General features: G+C 43.9%; 1 protein-coding gene across 1 annotated transcript in view; it reads left to right on the forward strand.

Annotated features, from left to right (window-relative positions):
- The window catches only part of LOC122550548 (glypican-6-like), a 1037604-nt gene that overhangs the window by 722229 nt on the left and 293849 nt on the right, over positions 1–21526 (forward strand). The window lies entirely within an intron of this gene.

The following is a 21526-nucleotide window of genomic DNA, read 5'->3' on the forward strand; positions in this document are numbered from 1 at the left end:
AGTCAAAAGCCTGAAAAATAGCACATGAACTTCAATCTGGATAAATGCAAGGTATTGCATTTTAGTATAACAAACAAGGGTAGGACTTATACAATTAATGGTAGGGCCTTGGGTAGTGTTGGAGAGCAGAAGACCTAGGGGTGCAGGTACATAATTCTTTAAAGTTTGCCTCACATATAGACAAGATGGTTAAAAAGGTGGTTGGTTTTTTTTCACTGGAAGTTGAGAGGTGACCTAGAGTCATAGAGATGGAGAGCACGACAACAGACCATTTGGTCCAACTTGTCCATACTGACCAGATATCCTAACCTAATCTAGTCCCATTTGCCAGCAGGAGAAAGTGAGGACTGCAAAAGGTTGGAGATAAGAGTCAAAACGTGTGGTGCTGGAAAAGCACAGCCAGTCAGTCAGCTTCCGAGGAGCAGGAGAGTCGACATTTCGAGCATAAGCCCTTCATCAGGAATATGGGAGAGGCCCAATGAGGCTGAGAGATAAATGGGAGGGAGGTGGGGCTGGGGGGAAGGCAGCTGGGAATGCGGTAGGTAGATGGAGTTGGGGGGTGATGGTCGGAGCGGAGGGTGGAGTGGAAATGTGGGAAAGAAGATGGACAGGTAGGACAGATCAAGAAGGCGATGCTGATTTGGAGGGTTGGGTCTGGAATAAACCCACCGACTCCCACCGTTACCTGCACTACACTTTCTCCCACCTATTTCCTGTAGAAACACTATTTATTACTCCCAATTTCTCCGCCTCCACCGCATCTGCTCCCAGGAGGACCAATTCCCCAAAAAACATCCTAGATGGCCTCCTTCTTCAAGGACCGCAATTTCCCCTCCCATGTGGTCAATGATGCCCTCCAGCACATCTCCACTTCCCACACCTCCACCCTTGAGCCCCACCCCTCCAATTATAACAAAGGTAGAACCCCCTGGTCCTCACCTTCATTCCCACCAAACTCCAGATGCAATGCATCATCCTCCACTATTTCTGCCACCTACAAATGTACCCCACCACAGAGATATATTGCACTCCCCACCACTTTCTGCATTCCATAGTGACCATTCCATCTGTGACTCCCTTGTTAGGTCCATGACCACAACCCACGCTCCATGCCCGGCACCTTCCCTTGCCACCACAGAAAGTGTAAAACCTGCACCCACACCTCCCCCGTCACCTCCATCCAAGGCCCCAAAGGATCCGTCCACATCCAGCAGAGATTTACCTGTACTTCCACACATGTCATCTACTGTGTCCATTGCACCCGAGGTGGTCTCCTCTGAATTGGGGAGACAGGACGCCAAATTGCAGAACATTTTGGGACTGGGGGCACATTTTTAAGGGAAGAGGAGAAAGATTTAAATAAGATATGAGAGACAATTTTTTTTCACAGAGCATGTTCGCGTATGGAATGAACTTCCTGAGGAGATGGTGGATGTGTTTACAATTACAACATTTAAAAGACATTTTTATGGATATATGAATACCAATGGTTTTGAGGGATATGGGCTAGTAGCAGGCAGGTGGGACTAGTTTATTTTGGGATTATCTTCAGCATGGACTGGTTGGATCAAAGGGTCTGTTTCCATGCTGTATGACTCTTTGACTCTATGCGTGTATGCCCACCTCTAAGGTTACTGGGCAATGAAATAGCATAAAAGGATCAATTTTATTTCAATAAACTGTAGTTCATGTACACCCACAGGAAAGCATATACTGAAGTAACATACTACCAAAGAAATTGTCTGCTGGGAATCCTCATACCACAGCTGGGATTTGTGTTCACCATCCAAGCAGTTTAGTAATTGAAGCACTACATTACAGCCTGATCTTATCTTATAGAATCATAAAATGTTTACAAGACACAAAGAGGCCATTCAGCTCATGGTGTCTATGCTGGGCCCCTGAAGGAGCGACTGGCCTGATGCCACACCCTTGTCTTTTCCCTGTAGAGTTGCAAAGTATTTCCTTTTCAAAATATGATGCAATGCCCTTTGAAAAGCCTTACTTGAAGTTGCCTTCATCAGAGTCTCAAGCACTATGTTCCTATTTTGAATCACTACTTGTATTTTTTTCATGCCACTGTAGCTTCTTTTGTCAATTTTCTTAAATCTTAGTCATCTGGGTCTTTATCCTTCCAATGAGGAGAGCATTTGTAGCTTTAATCCAGATTCCTCATGATTTTGGTCACCTCTATCGTAGCTTCTTTTGTCTTTCTCTTCAACAACAGTCCTAATTTCAATCTTTTTACATAACTAAAGTTTTTCATCCCGAGAACCTGTTCTGTAAATCCTTATTGCACCGAGTGATGTACCTTCATATCTTCCTTAAAATGTATAAAACTGTGATGTGTATCCCAACGTCTAGGTCCATAAGGAAGAGCAGTGGTTTTAACACTGATCCCTGGGAAATTCTGCTATATGTCTTCCTTGTGTGGGACCAGTTCTGGGCGGGATACACTTCCGAAGGTCAGAGCAGGCCTGATGGGCCAAATGGCCTCATTCCACACTGTGGGGATTTTATGATTAAACATGATTTCCCCTAAACAAATCCAGGCTTGATTTCCTTAATTAACTGTCATTGCCCTGAAGAGAGAGCTAAGAGCAGCAAGGAGGGGACATGAAAGGTCCTTAGTTGGTAGGATTAGGGAAAACCCTAAGGCTTTCTATAGGTATGTCAGGAATAAAAGAATGACTAGGGTAGGAATAGGTCCAGCGCAGCAGGTCAGGCAGCATCTAGGGAACAGGAGAATCGACGTTTCGGGCATTAGCCCTTCTTCAGGAATGAGGAAAGTTTGTCCAGCAGGCTAAGATAAAAGATAGGGAGGAGGGACTTGGGGGAGGGCCGTCGGAAATGTGATAGGTGGAAAAAGGTCAAGGTGAGGGTGATAGGACAGATTGGGGTGGGGGCGGAGAGGTCGGGAAGAAGATTGCAGGTTAGGGAGGCGGTGCTGAATTTGATGGATTTGACTGAGACAGGCTGGGGGGAGGGGAAATGAGGAAACTGGTGAAATCCGAGTTCATCCCTTGTGGTTGGAGGGTTCCTAGCCGGAAGATGAGGCGTTCTTCCTCCAACCGTCGTTTCGCTGTGGTCTGACGATGGAGGAGTCCAAAGACCTGCATATCCTTGGTGGAGTGGGAGGGGGAATTGAAATGTTGAGCTACAGGGTGGTTGGGTTGGTTGGTCCGGGTGTCCCAGAGGTGTTCTCTGAAACGCTCCGCAAGTAGGCGGCCTGTCTCCCCAATATAGAGGAGGCCACATCGGGTACAGAGGATGCAATAGATGATATGTGTGGAGGTACAGGTGAATCTGTGGCGGATATGGAAGTTTCCTTTGGGGCCTTGGAGGGAGGTGAGAGGGGAGGTGTGGGCGCAAGTCTTGCACCTCCTGCGGTTGCAGGGGAATGTGCCGGGAGTGGAGGTTGGGTTGGTGGGGGGTGTGGATCTGACGAGGGAGTCACGGAGGGAGTGGTCTTTACGGAATGCTGATAGGGGAGGGAGGGAAATATATCCTTGGTGGTGGGGTCCGTTTGGAGGTGGCGGAAATGACGGCGGATGATGCGCTGTACATGGAGGTTAGTGGGGTGGTAGGTGAGGACCAGTGGGAACCTCCAACCACAAGGGATGAACTCGGATTTCACCAGTTTCATCATTTCCCCTCCCCCCAGCCTGTCTCAGTCAAATCCATCAAATTCAGCACCGCCTCCCTAACCTGCAATCTTCTTCCCGACCTCTCCGCCCCCACCCCAATCTGTCCTATCACCCTCACCTTGACCTTTTTCCACCTATCACATTTCCGACGTCCCTCCCCCAAGTCCCTCCTCCCTATCTTTTATCTTAGCCTGCTGGACAAACTTTCCTCATTCCTGAAGAAGGGCTAATGCCCGAAACGTCGATTCTCCTGTTCCCTAGATGCTGCCTGACCTGCTGCGCTTCTCCAGCAACACATTTCCATCTCTGATCTCCAGCATCTGCAGACCTCATTTTCTCTTCTAGGAATAGGTCCAGTCAAGGATAGTAGTGGGAAGTTGCGTGTGGAGGCTGAAGAGATTGGGGAGACACTGAATGAATACTTTTCGTCAGTATTCACTCAGGAACAGGACATTGTTGCCGATGTGAATATTGAGTCACAATTAAATAGAATGGATGGCTTTGAGGTATGTAGGGAAGAGGTGTTGGAAATTCTGGAAAGGGTAAAAATAGATAAGTCCCCTGAGCCTGATGGCATTTATCCTAGGATTCTCTGGGAAGCAAGGGAGGAGATTGCAGAGCCATTGGCCTTGATTTTTATGTCCTTGTTGTCTACAGGAGTAGTACCAGAAGACTGGAGGCTAGCAAATGTGGTTCCCTTGTTCAAGAAGGGGAGTAGGGATAACCCTAGTAACTATAGGCCGGTGAGTCTCACTTCTGTTGTGGGCAAAGTCTTAGAGAAAATTGTAAGGGATAGGATTTATGAACATCTGGATAGGAATAATGTGATCAAGGATAGTCAGCATGGTTTTGTGAAGGGCAGGTCGTGCCTCACAAACCTTATTGAATTCCTTGAGAAGGTGACTAAGGAGGTGGACGAGGGGAAAGCGGTAGATGTGGTGTATATGGATTTTAGTAAGGCGTTTGATAAGGTTCCCCATGGTAGACTACTTCAAAAAATACGGAGGTATGGCATTGAGGGTGAGTTGGAGGTTTGGATTAGGAATTGGCTGGCTGAAAGAAGACAGAGGGTAGTAGTTGATGGTAAAGCTTCATTTTGGAGTGCCGTTACTAGCGGTGTTCCGCAAGGATCTGTTTTGGGACCATTGCTGTTTGTCATTTTTATAAATGACCTGGAGGAGGGGCTAGAAGGTTGGGTGAGCAAGTTTGCGGATGATACGAAAGTCGGAGGAGTTGTTGACAGGGAGGAAGGATGAGGCAGGTTACAGCGGGATATAGATAAGCTGCAGAACTGGGCAGAAAGGTGGCAAATGGAGTTCAATGTAGCTAAGTGATTCACTTTGGTAAGAGTAACAAAAAGATGGGGTACTGGGCTAATGTTCGGATACTTGGTAGTGTGGATGAGCAGAGGGATCTTGGTGTCCAGTTACACAGATCTTTGAAAGTTGCCACCCAGGTAAATAGTGGGGTGAAGAAGGCATATGGCGTACTGGCTTTTATTGGTAGAGGAATTGAGTTCCGGAGTCCTGAGGTCATGTTGCAGTTGTATAAGACTCTGGTGCGGCCTCATCTGGAGTACTGTGTGCAGTTTTGGTCGCCATACTATAGGAAGGATGTGGAGGCACTGGAACGGGTGCAGAGGAGGTTTACCAGGATGTTGCCTGGTATGGCAGGAAGATCGTATGAGGAAAGGCTGAGGCACTTGGGGTTGTTTTCATTGGAGAAAAGAAGGTTTAGGGGTGACTTGATAGAGATGTACAAGATGATTAGGGGTTTAGATAGGGTTGACCGTGAGAACGTTTTTCCACATATGGAGTCAGCTATTACGAGGGGGCATAGCTTTAAATTAAGGGGTGGTAGGTATAGGACAGATGTTAGGGGTAGGTTCTTTACTCAGCGAGTCGTGAGTTCATGGAATGCCCTGCCAGTAGCAGTGGTGGACTCTCCCTCTTTATGGGCATTTAAGCGGGCATTGGATAGGCATATGGAGGATAGTGGGCTAGTGTAGGTTAGGTGGGCTTGGATCGGCACAACATCGAGGGCCAAAGGGCCTGTACTGCGCTGTATTCTTCTATGTTCTATGTCTATTAATGTTATCCAGTATTGGTATGTTTAGAGACTACCCTGGGATGATATTTATTTGACAGTTCTAGTATAGTTAGTTGAGTTATCTTTGCATAACCTTTTGGAACATTTGCTACTTGCCAGTCCTCGAATATTAGGAGAAAGTGAGGACTGCAGATGCTGGAGATCAGATCAAAAGGTGTGGTGCTGGAAAAGCACAGCCGGTCAGTCAGCATCCGAGGAGTAGGAGGGTTGGCATGTCGAGTATAAGCTCTTAATCAATATGAACCTTGATTGACCAGATCCTTAGCTAGTAGATGCATCCACATATTGAATCAGAAAATGTTGTGGTTCTGTTCGCCGAGCTGGGAATTTGTGTTGCAGACGTTTCGTCCCCTGTCTAGGTGACATCCTCAGTGCTTGGGAGCCTCCTGTGAAGCACTTCTGTGATCTTTCCTCCGGCATTTGTAGTGGTTTGTCTGTGCCGCTTCCGGTTGTCAGTTCCAGCTGTCCGCTGCAGTGGCCGGTATATTGGGTCCAGGTTGATGTGTTTGTTGACAGAATCTGTGGATAAGTGCCATGCCTCTAGGAGTTCCCTGGCTGTTCTCTGTTTGGCTTGTCCTATAATAGTAATGTTGTCCCAATTAAACTCATGTTGCTTGTCATGAAAGCAACAAGAAAATGTTCTTGTACACACATAACAAACTCCTCTCAATCTAAACCCTTCACACATTGGCAGTCCCAGTCGATCTTTAGAAAGTTAAAATCCCCTATCATAACCACTCTTTTATTCTGACAGATAACTGAAATCTGTTTCTCAATTTCCCACTAACTATTAGAGGGTCTATAATGCAATCCCAATAAGGTGATCATCCCTTTCTTATTTCTCAGGTCCACCCAAATAACTTCCATGAATGTATGCCCGCTAATATCCTTGCTAAGTACATCAGTAATGCCATCCCTTATCAAAAATGCCACTCCCTTAACAACTTTATAAAATAATGAGAGGTATGGATAGAGCTGATGGTAGTTGGCTTTTCCCTAGGATGGGGGATTTTAAGGCTAGGGGGATCATTTTTAAGGGAAGAGGAGAAAGATTTAAATGAGACATAAGAGGCAAATTTTTTACACAGAGCATGTTCGCGTATGGAATGAACTTCCTGAGGAGATGGTGGATGTGTTTACAATTACAACATTTAAAAGTCATTTTTGTGGATATATGAATACCAATGGTTTTGAGGGATATGGGCTAGTAGCAGGCAGGTGGGATGAGTTTATTTTGGGATTATCTTCAGCATGGACTGGTTTGACCAAAGGGTCTGTTTCCTTGCTGTATGACTCTATGACTGTATGCCCACTTCTAAGGTTATTGGGCAATGAAATAGTATAAAAGGATCAATTTTATTTCCACAAACTATAGTTCATGCACACCCACTGGAAGGTATATACTGAAGAAACATACTACCAAATAAATTGTCTGCTGGGAATCCTCATACCACAGCTGGGATCTGTGTTCACCATCCAAGCAGTTTAGTAATTGAAGCACTACATTACAGCCTGATCTTATCTTATAGAAACTCTCTTATAGAATCATAGAATGTTTACAGGACACAAAGAGGCCATTCAGCTCATGGTGTCGATGCTGGGCCCTCTTTTCCCTGTAGAGTTGCAAAGTATTTCCTTTTCAAAATATGACACAATTCCCTTTGAAAAGCCTTACTAGGTGTGATTGAGGTTCATAAGGAAGAGGTATTAGAAATCCTGCAAAGTGTGAAAATAGATAAGTCCCTTGGGCCGGATGGGATTTATTCTAGGATCCTCTGGGAAGCCAGGGAGGAGATTGCCGAGCTTTGGCATTGATCTTTAAATCGCCATTGTCTACAGGAATAATGCCAGAAGACTGGAGGATAGCAAATGTGGTTCCCCTGATCAAGAAGGGGAGTAGAGACAATCCTGGTAGACCAGTGAGCCTTACTTCAGTTGTTGAAAAAGGTTATGAGAGATAGGATTTATAATCATCTGGAAAAGAATAATTTGATTAGGGATAGTCAGCACGGTTTTGTGAAGGGTAGGTCGTGCCTCACAAACCTTATTGAGTTCTTTGAGAAGGTGACCAAACAGGTAGATGAGAGTAAACCGGCTTATGTGCTGTATATGGATTTCAGCAAGGCATTCGATAAGGTTCGCCACAGTAGGCTATTGTACAAATTGTGGAAAAATGGGATTGTGGAAGATATAGCAGTTTGGATCAGTAATTGGCTTGCTGAAAGAAGACAGAGGGTGGTGGTTGATGGGAAATGTTCATCCTGGAGTCCAGTTACCAGTGGTGTACAGCAAGGGTCAGTGTTGGGTCCACTGCTGTTCGTCATTTTTATACACGACCTGGATGAGGGCGTAGAAGGGTGGGTTAGAAAATTTACAGACGACACTAAGGTCGGTGGAGTTGTGGATAGTGACGAAGGATGCTGTAGGTTACAGAGAGACATAGATAAGCTGCAGAGCTGGGCTGAGAGGTGGCAAATGGAGTTTAATGCAGACAAGGTGATTCACTTTGGTCGGAGTAACCGGAATGCAAAGTACTGGACTAATGGTAAGATTCTTGGTAGTGTAGATGAGCAGAGAGATCTCGGTGTCCAGGTACACAGATTCTTGAAAGTTGCCACCCACGTTCACAGGGTTGTTAAGAAGGCATACAGTGTTTAAACTTTTATTAATAGAGGGATCGAGTTCCGGAACCATGAGGTTATACTACAGCTGTACAAAACTCTGGTGCGGCCGCACTTGGAGTATTGTGTACAGTTCTGGTCACTGCATTATAAGAAGGATGTATAAGCTTTGGAAAGGGTGCAAAGGAGATTTACTAGGATGTTGCCTGATATGGAGGAAAGTCTTACGAGAAAAGGCTAAGGGACTTGAGGCTGTTTTCATTAGAGAGAAGAAGGTTGAGAGGTGACTTAATAGAGACATATAAGATGACCAGAGGGTTAGATATGGTGGACAGGGAGAGCCTTTTTCCAAGTATGATGATGGTGAGCACGAGGGGGCATAGCTTTAAATTCAGTGGTGATATATATAGGACAGATGTCAGAGGTAGTTTCTTTACTCAGAGAGTAGTAAGGGTATGGAATGCTTTGCCTGCAACAGTAGTAGATTTGTCAACTTGAAGTACATGTAAGTCGTCATTGAACAAGCATATGGACGTACATGGAATAGTGTAGATTAGATGGGCTTCAGATTGGTATGATAGATCAGTGCAACATCGAGGGCTGAAGGGCCTGTACTGCGCCGTAATGTTCTATGTTCTATTTTACTTGAAGTCGCCTTTATCAGAGTCTCAAGCACTATGTTCCTATTCTGAATCACTACTTGCATTTTCCATATGTCACTGGAGCTTCTTTTGTCAATTTTCTAAAATCTGGGTCTTTATCGTTCCAATAAGGAGAGCATTTGTAGCTTTAATCCAGATCCCTCATAATTTTGGTTACCTCTATCATAGCTCCTCTTGTCTTTCTCTTCAATAACAGTCTTAATTTCAAGCTTTTTAGATAACTAAAGCTCTTCATCCCAAGAACCTGTTTTGTAAATCCTTACTGCACCGAGTGATGTACCTTCAAATCCTCCTTAAAATGTATAAAACTGTGATGTGGGCCCAAGATCTAGGTCCATAAGGAAGTGCAGTGGTTTTAACACTGATCCCTGGGAAACTCTTCCTTGTGTGGGACTGGGTGGAATGGTTTTCGGAAGGTCAGTGCAGGTCTGATGGGCCAAATGGCCTCTTTCCACACTGTGGGAATTTTATGATTAAACATGACTTCTCCTAAACAAATCCAGGCTTGATTTCCTTAATTAACTGTCATTGCCCAATATCTATTAATGTTATCCAGTATTGGTATGTCTAGAGACTGCCTTGGGATGATATTTATCAGACTGTTCTGGTATAGTTACTAGAGTTATCTTTGCACGTTTTTTTTTTGAACATTTGCTACTTGCCAGTCCTCTAATTTTAGGAGAAAGTGAGGACTGCAAATGTTGGAGATCAGATCGAAAAGTGTGGTGCTGGCAAAGCACAGCCGGTCAGTCAGCATCCGAGGAGTAGGAGGGTAGACGTTTCAAGCATTAGCTCTTCATCAATATTACCTTTGATTGACGAGATCCTCCACAATTTCAACTCTTATTTCCTTTTATATGCTTGAATGCATCTCATCTGATACTGTGTCTTACCAACTTTATTTACAGATAATCCATCCAATAACACCTCCTTTTGAATATGAAATCCCACAAGTGTCTGAACAACTTTCTTTTCGATCATGAACCAGGCCTTATCTGCCTACTTGATAAAGACAGATTTGTTACACTACAGGTTAGGATTATAGCCAACCTCCATACTTCTGGCATCGCATGTTTGGATGTCCATGATTGCAGAATAGAGATCTCTGCAACATGTATCATTTGTTGACTGTCTCGTTTCATTGTGTGCTTTTCTTTCACATGGCCAGTCAGCGAAGAGCAGAATCTGAGTGATATTTAACTAACTTGGTTTAAATGGTAAGGAATTTTTAATCAGACACTATGTTGTTTTCACATGAAAAGTAGGATTATGATTGAGATGAATACAGCATGCCACTAAAATGTGGTTTAGCAACATGTGAAGTATGGAATTAATGTATGGCCAGTGTCCTGGCTATTGACTTTGCCCACGGGATTCTGTACAAAGATGAATATTATTCATTTGGACCTTCATTTTTATTCTTTTTGATTGGAAATGTGATTTATCACAAGCAGGAATGAAAAACAATTCTAGAGTACATTGAGGCTTTCCATTCTATCGTAACAATGAAAGGCTCCCATGATTAGATAAATTCATATTGTTTGCTCTTAAAATCATAGAGCTTTGCATTATTATTGACAGAAATAATAGTGTTTTAGCTCAATAAGATAAGATTGCAAACCACACTCCCAATTCCCACATGAGCTATGAAGGACTCTTCTTCTCAACCTCTCCCTTTGCCTGAGACATGGTCACCCTCAGGTTAAACGACCACTATTTGTCTCTCTCCAATGAGAGAGAGCAGCTCTACAGTCCTCTGGGGTCACATGACTTTACTTTTTGCTACTTTAAGAAAAGTAATGGAACAAAAAGTTCTTCAGTTGCAGTGTCATTTGCTTCTGAATCTGATGATTTGTCATTCCATCTCTCTGCAGTGGTCCTTGCTCCCTAGTTAGTGCGAGTTGAACTTGCCTGCAGGTTTTAGGAAACTATCGTTGGAACTAATGGCAATCCTCCATTCGGAGAAATTATGGGGAGAAACTACCTCCTGACTCCCCAAAACCTGGCCATCATCTACAAGGCACAAGTCAGGAATGTAATGAAGTATTCCCCACTTGCCTGGATGGAGGCAACAACACAACTCTCAAAAAGCTTGACACCATCCAGGCCAAAGTAGTCTACTTGATTGGCACCAAAACCTCAATCATCCACCCCCTTCACCACCAACACTCAGTAGCAGCAGTGTGTACAATCTACAAGATCCACTTCAAAAATTCATCAAAGATCCTCAGACAGCACCTTCCAAACCCATGACAACTCCCATCTAGAAGAACAAGGCTAGCATGGGAACACCACCATCCTCAAGTTCCTCTTCAAGCTAATCACCATTCTGACTTAGAAATATATTACCATTCCTTTACTGTCTCTGGATCAAAATTCCAGAATTCCCTCCCAAAGGGCATTTTGAATCTATGTATAACATACGGACTGAAGCATTTCAAAACGGCAGCTCACCCCCATCTCTTAAGGGCAACAATGAAAGGCAATAAATGTTGACCAGCCAATGATGCCCATGGGTCATGAATGAAAAAAGTGCTGACTGTGAGATTGCCTTAGCAATATTCTGGAAGGTGATTTCCTATTGGTCACCTCTAAATACCATCTATGTGAAGACAAATAAACAGCAGGGCTGTCATTTCTGTTGGCTGTTGTCTGTGAAATATTCTATGCAGACACTGACCAGTTTATTACTTGTAAAATGTATTTACCCAGGTGCTGTTAATGTGTGAGATAAACAAAGGATCGTGGTTCAAACTTTGTTTTGTTAAAACGTTCACAAGTTAAAGAAACAACAAATTAAGCAAAATCTTTCAGGCTGACTGCCTGAAAACACAAATGCTAACCCACTCTGGTGCACTTGATTGGGGTGCTGAATTAAATTCACTGACCTTCTGGATTGTTCTTTGGCTTTAGCCAATGGGGTCACAAGGCAAGGAGTCACAGCACCCAATGAAGTTAAACCTGGTCATCCTGGATGTACCCATCCCCTTTCCAAGTTATGCTTATTCCATGGTTCCAAAACCAGGGAATGCACAAACATAATGTCTTTCTATATTGCTCTGGCCGAGTGCCTCTTAATGAGTTTCAGGTCATAATAACTCTTCCATTGTTAAGGTTGAGTATCTCTGTTCAATATGCACTATAGGTCTAGGCTGATCACTGTTGGTTCAACCTGTAGTAACCTTGACCTCTTTGCATTCTATCAAGTCTTGCTTGCAGAAACTGTTTGGCCATTTTAAGTTGATTAAGCTGTTGGCCATATGGCCATATGGTCAAATCCAAGGGCTGGTGACTCTGGAGTTCAGTGGTGCTGCCACTGGGAGAGGAGGGCACTACTGAGGAATGTGGGCAACTGCAATGATGAGGTGCCCTCTCTGGCTTGCAGAGCGAAACACAATATTGAGGCCTGACTGCATCTTTGGGATGGAGGGAAGCTCCTCCGCTGCTTGTGATTGGCTTGGCTTTAAGATTTTCCTGCTTTAGGTCATTTCACTGGAAAGTAAGGCCTGTGTTTCTGCAGTACCTCTCCCTCACCTTCTAGCATGCCACAGGGAGGCTAACACCAATGGACCTGGCAGCAAGGAAGGGCAACAAGGAAGGGCAATTAATGTTGGTGAGACAGTGACATCCATGAATCATAAATGAATTGTGAGATTGGCTTAGCAATCTTCTGGAAGGTGGTTTCCTTTTGGTCGCCTCTAAATACCATCTATTTGAAGATGGATGGACAGGTGGGCTGTCATTTCTATTGGGTTTTTTGGCAGCTCAGTGGCAAGAAGCCAAAGAGGTCACAAAAATGGCCTCTAATTCAGGTCTCAATCACTGTAAGTGTCTGCCAGCTCTGTGTTGTAGTAGCTGACCCTGTCCCCAACCTACCACAGGGGAATGCACATGGGAGAATTATCTGGCCACTGATCCCTTATAATTCCCAACATTTCATCTTCCCCTTTCCCCCATCTCTGACTCCACATGGATAGGGAAACCCAGCCTATAGGCGGAAGAATAGGGCCATTGCGTCTGTTGTGCTAGCTGTTCTGAACACAACATTGAAGAAGGCACTTGAATCCGGGTTCAGGAATTAACCTTCAATGTTCCAACAATACAATGGCTTCCAAGTTCCATTTGAAATATTGTATTCTTGGGTAAAATGTATTTATCAAAATGAACTGAATATTGGTGACCTGACCATTGCAGTCACATTCAGCACGGTAGCATCCCAGGCCCTTGTCTGTTCTAGCCAGAGCTTCTCATTCAGAGAAACCCTTACAGAGTGAACTAAGCATGGCGAAATATTCTGAATTGCCTGTTAATGCTTCAGAATTATTATAATGGTTGCAGAATTATTACAGTGCATGAGGAGGACATGCAGCCTATTGTGTCTGTACAATACAGTGCTCCCCCCCCCCCCCCCCCCGACCCACCCTTAGGATTTATGCTTGTTCTTACTGCACACCATTGTAAATGTCCCCTTCAATTCCATTTACTCACTCTAGAAGATGGTGAAAGAGTTAAAATAATAGATTTTGCTTCTATCAGTACAGTGAGATCTCCAGGCAACAAAGAAATGTGTTGTATGTTATTAATTTTCTGAAGGCCAGCAAGCAGTAAATAAAATGAACTTCAGTCTTCGCCACAGGCATTTCTTCTAAATATTTTAGGAAGGCACGAATTTAAATGATGAACAGCATCCTGGTCGTTATTACAGGTCTCTAATATCCCAGTCACTTTCTGTCAGTCCTTGGGTTGGTGCAAAGTAGTACAGGGAATGATACATATTGGTGGTCTCTTGGAGAGGCATATCATCAAAGGGCCGATGTCAGCACAAATAACTTGGCTATAAGCATTGGGCAGGAAGAGATAGCTGTGTTTTGTTGCAATTCATCACCCTTCATGAAGTATTCACAAGGTTTGTGAAGATTTGTAGCTCAGGTTGAGGTTTAGGGTGTAGGTTTGCTCGCTGAGCTGTAGGTTTGATATCCAGACGTTTCATTACCTTGCTAGGTATCATCATCAGTGGCGACCTCCAAGTGAAGCGAAGTTGTTGTCTCCTGCTTTCTATTTATAACTTTCTCCTGGATGGGGTTCCTGGGGTTTGTGGGGATGTAATTTCCTGTTCGTTTTCTGAGGAGTTGATAGATGGCATCTAGATCTGTGTGTTTGTTTATGGCATTGTGGTTGGAGTACCAGGCCTCTAGGAATTCTCTGGCATGTCTTTGCTTATCCTGTCCCAGGATAGATGTGTTGTCCCAGTCGAAATGGTGTTTTTTTTCATCCGTGTGTAGGGCTATGAGGGAGAGGGGGTCGTGTCTTTTTGTGGCTAGCTGGTGTTCGTGTATCCTGGTGGCCAACTTTCTTCCTGTTTGTTCTATGTAGTATTTGTGGCAGTCCTTGCATGGAATTTTATAGATGACGTTGGTTTTGTCCATGGGTTGTACTGGGTCTTTTAAGTTTGTTAGTTTTGGAACAGGAAATGACATCACCACAAACCTCAGGAACCCCATCCAGGAAAAAGATATAAATAGAAAGCAGGAGACAACAGCTTCGCTTCACTTGGAGGTCGCCACGGATGATGTTACCTAGCCAGGTAATGAAACGTCTGGATATCAAACCTACAGCTCAGCGAGCAAACCTACACCCTTCATGAAGTATCTTTTGCTAGCACAAATTTGGGCTTGTAACCAGTGCATTGTTGCAAACTACCTTTGGCAAACATTTGATCAGGTTTTGCCAAAAATGGTTCTAATGATTAAATTCACCATGAGATCCGACTTAATTAGGATGAATGTGTTATAATATTTTCATCATTGCTAGTTTTGATGTGCTTGCTTTATAACACCCAAGGGTGCAGATGTGTCTGAAGAGACTATACCTGCACTGTGCACAGCTTTGGACACACATGTGCAGGTTCATAACCTTGTGCATGTATGGCTGTTAAAAACAGTGAGGATAGTCAGACATCTGCACGCCTGTTGATAAACATTTTGTGATCTGTTGGAGGTGTTTTATCTGGAGGCATTCATGAAATAACACTTTTTCTGATGTCTTCATCCCTTTGTTGTGTGGCCAGTGAATTTGAATTTGCTGCTTTCAACAAAACTTGTGAGATGAGCATCATACAAAACATATGACGAGTATAATGGGTAGAATGTTTTCAGTGTGTGAACAGCGTTGGTAATGTTGAGAAATTTGGAACAATACAGCAAGAATGAAAAAATGAGATTCTTGACATCGAGAAAAATAGTTGAATTTATCCCTAATGGCTATTTGAGAACCCTATTCAAATGCATTACCATTGGGTTATTACTTAATCTCACCTCATTTATATGCTGGTTGTTATTCTCTTCACTGCTGGTGAGACAATCAATGCTGTCAATTCCTGGCCTGAAAGTCAGAACAGTTCACTAGCAGCTGTTGTTCACCAGCATAGCTTCATAGCTTCTCAGAGCATGCTTCATGGATCGCAGCCACCTCACACTTTGTCCAGTATCAGTAAACACCAACTTCACCATGCCATCATGGCACATCTCACATCCTCTTATAGCACAGTTCACCAATGCACTTTGGAGCTCACTGATATCTTATATTGCAGTGCTGCTGCCAGGCTGCCTTGCAAACAGGGTCAGTTTAAAAATAAAGGAGCGCCCATTTAAAATAGAATTAAGGAATCTTTTTTCTTTCCCTAATAGTTGAGAGTTTTTGGAATTCCCTTCTTCAAAAGCATTTGATGCAGAACCTTTAAAATAGTTTTCAAATAGAGGTAGATAATTTGTCATTCCCTTGGTAATCAAAAATCTATCAAGGGTATGCAAGAATGTAGAGTTGAGGTTAAAATCAGATCAGTAATGATCTCATTGAATGGTGGAGCAGGATCAATGGGCTAAGTGGCCTACTCTTGTACCTCATTCATATTACAGTTAATCATCCCTGGAGTGTTGAGGCTGAGGGTTGATTTTTTAGAAGTTTATAAAATCATATGAGGCATGGATTGATGAACAGCTAAGATCTTTTCCCCAGGGTAAGGGAGTCCAAAACTACAGCACATAGGTTTACAGTGAGAGGGGAAAGATTTAAAAGGGACTTCGGGGCAACTTTTTTAGGCAAGGTTGGTGCGTGCATGCAATTCACCACTGCCAGAGGAAGTGGTGAAAGCTGGTACATTTGTAAAAGGCATCTGGGTGGATATATGAAAAGGAAGGGTTTAGGGAGATATGGGCCAAATGCTGGCAAATGGGACTAGATTAATTAAGGATATCTGGTCAGCATGGATGAGTCAGATTGAAGGGTCTATTTCCATGCTGTACATCTCTGTGACTTTCTGACTCTGTCATATACATTAGAATAGAATGCATCTCAGGGCTCTTAGCTTGCTTTCTCAACAGACGCTAACTCTGCACCTACTTTGATGCTTACATCATCTCTGCACAGCCTTGCCTTTTAGCACAGCACACTGTTGCTTCACTGAGAACTTAGTCTTTCAGCAATTCAGTCTTTTTTTTGTACTTTAACGCAGACAGAACATCAGACGTTTGTTAGTGTTGCCATCACTGAATCATGGAGGTGAGAGTGTTGCTTTGTCTTATTTCAGTGTCATACCTACACCATATGCTAGGAAATTATACAATGAGCACACTATGTCAAAGAGTAATAGAGTCATGCAGCACAGAAACAGACCCTTTGGTCCAACTCATCCATATCGACCAAGTTTCCCAGTGTCATTAATTTGTCAAATACCTTGTCCCTCATGATAGAGAATATTATAAGAACTTTCCACACTTTTGGATAGAGATATGAGCTTCAAGCAATTTTCAAGTCTTAAAGTCTATTGGGAGTAGTCTTTAAATTGAGTCAAGAAGAACCACAGTCAGTCAGAATATTGTCCAATTTCAGTCCAGGGATTAGCCATGGCCAGTTACATATTTGGAGCAGTCTCCTGCACAATAGATAAGGAGATGAGTGTGGGCTGCCCTTCCATGTGCCTTGGCTCTATCAGCCCTGTTTTGAGCCATTTTAATCTATGATAAGACAAATGTAGGATTGAGTGAGACAAAAGTGGCTGGAAAAGCTGTTAATGGTAGAGTGCTAGAAAAGGAGAAGGGATAAGATGGTCCCAGTAAGTATGTAGGAGGCCCAGGTGACAGGAAGGGTTGGTAGTTTAGGAGGGGCATGAGAATGACTGAGGCAAGATGCTGAAGCAACAGTGAGAGTGGTAGAACATGAGCCTTTGGTGGGAGGTATGCACGTGAAAGAGTTAGAGTGCATGCAAAATACCAAAGAGAAGATGTGCACTTATCAGCACAAAGCAGAGAAAGGTTATTAATTTTCTTATGGCATGGCTGAGTGTTTGCTTAAATATGTTGCTCATGGCATGACCATCAGGAGGTCCTGGCACTCTGCACCTACAGACTGCAAGATTAGACAAGAAGGGTATTGTGGAGACTCACTGCATCATTAATTCGGCGATTAGCAGAGAAAGGTTACCTGAACTCATGAAGGGAAACCTCCTGTGAAATTCCCCCAAAGTTAACACTCTGACAAGTGGAGAGGTGTGTGTGTTTGTAAATGTCAAGACTAACACCCCAGTGCCGTATGGAGGGAGTGCTACACTGTCAGATGTGTCATATATCAGATAATATGACAAGCTAAGTAACTTTCAGGAATACATAAAGATTGAATGGTATCATTTCAAGACATTATTGGTAATGGCTTGGTCAATCCTTAAAGCATCACACAAAACAAACAGGTTGCCTTGTTATTATCACATTGTTGTTTCTGGGAGCTTGGTTTGAATAAATTAGGTACCTGTATCATGCTTCCTACACCATAATGCTTAAAAACGGCTAACTATACGGTTAGTACAAAGGTTAGGATGGTGACTTTTCCTGCCCAGAACATTCTGCAATTTTGACACATTAGTAATGCAGATAACAAATATTAACAATGAAACAATGCACTTACAGAGGAACCTCAATTATCCGAACAAGATGTACGGGCACTGTTACGTACGTAAAATTGATTACTCAGTTAATTGATTCAATCCCTCTCCTCTGGGGGTAGGAGTTTTCTGAAGTTTCCTTTTTCCTCGCTCTGCCTGCCTTGCTCCCTCTCTCTGTCTCAGGATTTGTTTCGGAGCAGACACAACTTGTCTGTAAGCAACCTGCAGCATTGCTGAAGCCTCTCCCCGCCACTGTTTCACTTCAATGGGATTGACAGAGTGAGCAGTTGCTTTGTCCGCTCTCCGTTCTGGAGACAAGCAGCTGCAGACCGTGTACGAGCGCCCCCACCACCCAACCCCCGTCTGCCTCCCACAACCCTGTCCGGCCACCCCCCGACCCCGACCCCCTTCGGCCACCCCCAAACCCCGATCTCGTCCAACCCCGCCCTCGTCCAGTACCCAAACCCCCCGTCCAAGCCCACCCAATCCCGTACACCCTCTGATTCTCCCAGCCCCATCCAATCCCACCCCCTGTGTGAAACCCCCAACTTTGTCCGACCCTGCCCCCTGACCCCCAACCCCTTCCACCCTAACCACGTCAGACCCCACCCCACCCTCAGCCCCGTTTGCCGCCAACCCAGTCCAACCCCGCCACCACTCCATCCCCCCCATCTGCCCTGTCCCACATTCCACCCCATCCCCCCCAGTTCCCCAGGGCAGGCTGACTGGACCCCAACAGTAAGACTGCTGCTGCCTTTGGTGGGGTGAGACTCCAAATAGCGTATACACACACACACAAACCTTTTACTGCAACATTTTGACAAAGTCCATCTTTGACTAGTACAGCACAATGTTGGAGAGATTATCTGGGGAAGGGGGAGGGGGGGGGGTTTAAGAGTACACCCCAGTGTAGAACTCCAGGGAAAGTGTGGGGAGAGAGAGAGTGCGGGAGGTCAGTCATTTGGAGATGGTGCCTGGGCTCCCATTGATGTCCAGGACTGTTCTCAGCAGCATTTCAGTAAGCCAAGTTCACTTTTAATCACTGTAAACAAAAGACGCGATCAGTGTTGGAAATGTTTCTGTCCGGACCTCACGATCTCCTTCGGAAAATCCGATATTCGGATAATTGATCGGATAATCAAAATTCCTCTGTGTATGGCATCTTTTATTTTATAAGATATACCAAAGTAGTACAGTAAGGAAAACAGGAGAGATTTGTAGGGAGTAGCCAGGAGTTTGGTCAAAGACTTAATATTCAATTTGAAGCTTAAAGGAAAAATGAAAGAAAGAGAGATGGCTGTGTGATTTAGGGATTGATTTCCAGAATGTTAGTGACTAAGGCACAGCTGTTGGTGCTGGGCAATATCGCAAGGTCAGAGTCCTGAAGGATTTAGGATGTATTGGGGTGATTGAAGATAGGAAGAAATTACAGAGGCAGAACTGAGGCAATGAAGCATACGGCTGACCTAAATACTGCCAGCAAAGCATATTTAGGGCTGCAGTCCTTCGAATAATGGTTTTAAAACACAAGCAAAGCCTACGTTCAAAGATTTCACAGCTTTCAATGCTTCCAGATACCTCTCACGTATATGTGCTGCCTCAGATGTAGTTCCAGGAGTGACAAAAAAAATGGGGTGTAATGGAAAGGCTGTGATGCCTTAAATCATTCATACTTTACCATCCTAAAATATTTAAAGAGTGTCCTTACAACAGAGTCTGAATTAATTTGTATTATACAGCAGAAGATAAAATTCAAACCTGTGCAACTACAGATACTAATGATTCTTACCATACTTTTTTAACCTGGCCCCACCTCATTTGAGAGAGTGGTCTGAATGTGTTGACCACCTATGAATGCAAAAATAGATGGTTTCTTTGTGACTGAAATGTTCCTTAAGGTAAATACATTATGAAAGAGAACCAGTGGTCTAAAGACTGTTATGCACACATTAAAAATTCATCAGGTTTCAGCAATGCACTTCAGGTATCTTTGCAATGGAGAAGCCTTCTCAATTGTCAGGTTATTACCACCTAATTGCTTACCTGTATATTATGTTGAGCATTTATATTGAAATTCAGTTCGTGGAAAATGTTTCATCAGTGAGCAGAATCATAGAGTGCAATTAGATGGTCAGAAAGGTTGGTATCGTAATTTAGTTTCAGAAACAGAACATCCTTTTTAAGAGTGGAGAGAGCCTGTAAATAAACAAATAGGATCTGAGAGGTGAGAACTTTGGTGGTTTTTCAGTGTGGGCTGCTGTGAGATCCAGTAATTATGCTGAGTCCAGGCAAAAACAGTAGACAGTTATGGATTATGGCTTCCACTCACTACACCTGATAAACAGCAAAAAAATAGATGGTGCAGTAAAAGATCATAAGAACTAGTAGCAGAAATAGGTGATTCAGACATTCAAGCCTGCTCAGCCATTTAATACAATCATGCCTAATCTCACCTCATTCTCAACTCCACTCCTGCCTGCTCCCCATCACCCATTACTAATTAAACATCTGTCTGTCTATAGAACATAGAACGATACAGCGCAGAAGAGGCCCTTCTGCCCTCGTTGTTGTGCTGAACATTTGTCCTAGCTTAAGCACCTATCCATGTACCTATCCAATTGCCGCTTAAAGGTCACCAATGATTCTGACTCTGCCACTCCCACAGGCAGCGCATTCCATGCCCCCACCACTCTCTGGGTAAAGAACCTACCCCTGACATCCCCCCATACCTTCCACCCTTCACCTTAAATTTATGTCCCCTTGTAACACTCTTGTACCCGGGGAAAAAGTCTCTGACTGTCTACTCTATCTATTCCCCTGATCATCTTATAAACCTCTATCAAGTCACCCCTCATCCTTCGCCATTCCAATGAGAAAAGGCCTAGCACTCTCAACCTATCCTCGTACGACCTATTCTCCATTCCAGGCAACATCCTGATAAATCTCCTCTGCACCCTCTCCAAAAGCTTCCAAATCTTTCCTAAAATGAGGCGACCAGAACTGCACACAGTACTCCAAATGTGGCCTTACCAAGGTCCTATACAGCTGCAACATCACCTCACGACTCTTGAATTCAATCCCTCTGCTAATGAACGCTAATACACCATAGGCCTTCTTACAAGCTCTATCCACCTGAGTGACAACTTTCAAAGAGCTATGAACATCGACCCCCAGAATCCCTCTGCTTCTCCACCTTACTAAGAACCCTACCGTTAACCCTGTATTCCCCGCATTCTTATTTGTCCTTCCAAAATGGACAACCTCACACTTGACAGGGTTGAACTCCATCTGCCACTCCTCAGCCCAGCTCTGTATCATATCTAAGTCCCTTTGCAGCCGACAACAGCCCTCCTCACTATCCACAACTCCACCAATCTTCGTATAGTCTGCAAATTTACTGACCCACCCTTCGACTCCCTCTTCCAAGTCATTAATAAACATTACAGACAGCAGAGGACCCAGAACTGATCTCTGCGGAACTCCACTTGTAACTGGGCTCCAGGCTGAATATTTACCATCTACCACCACTCCCTGACTTTGACCGGTTCGCCAGTT

The sequence above is a fragment of the Chiloscyllium plagiosum genome, unplaced genomic scaffold (genome assembly GCF_037043375.1).
Source record: "Chiloscyllium plagiosum isolate Xiang-an unplaced genomic scaffold, Cpla_swu_hap1 HiC_scaffold_6, whole genome shotgun sequence".
NCBI classification, from domain to species: Eukaryota; Metazoa; Chordata; class Chondrichthyes; order Orectolobiformes; family Hemiscylliidae; genus Chiloscyllium; species Chiloscyllium plagiosum.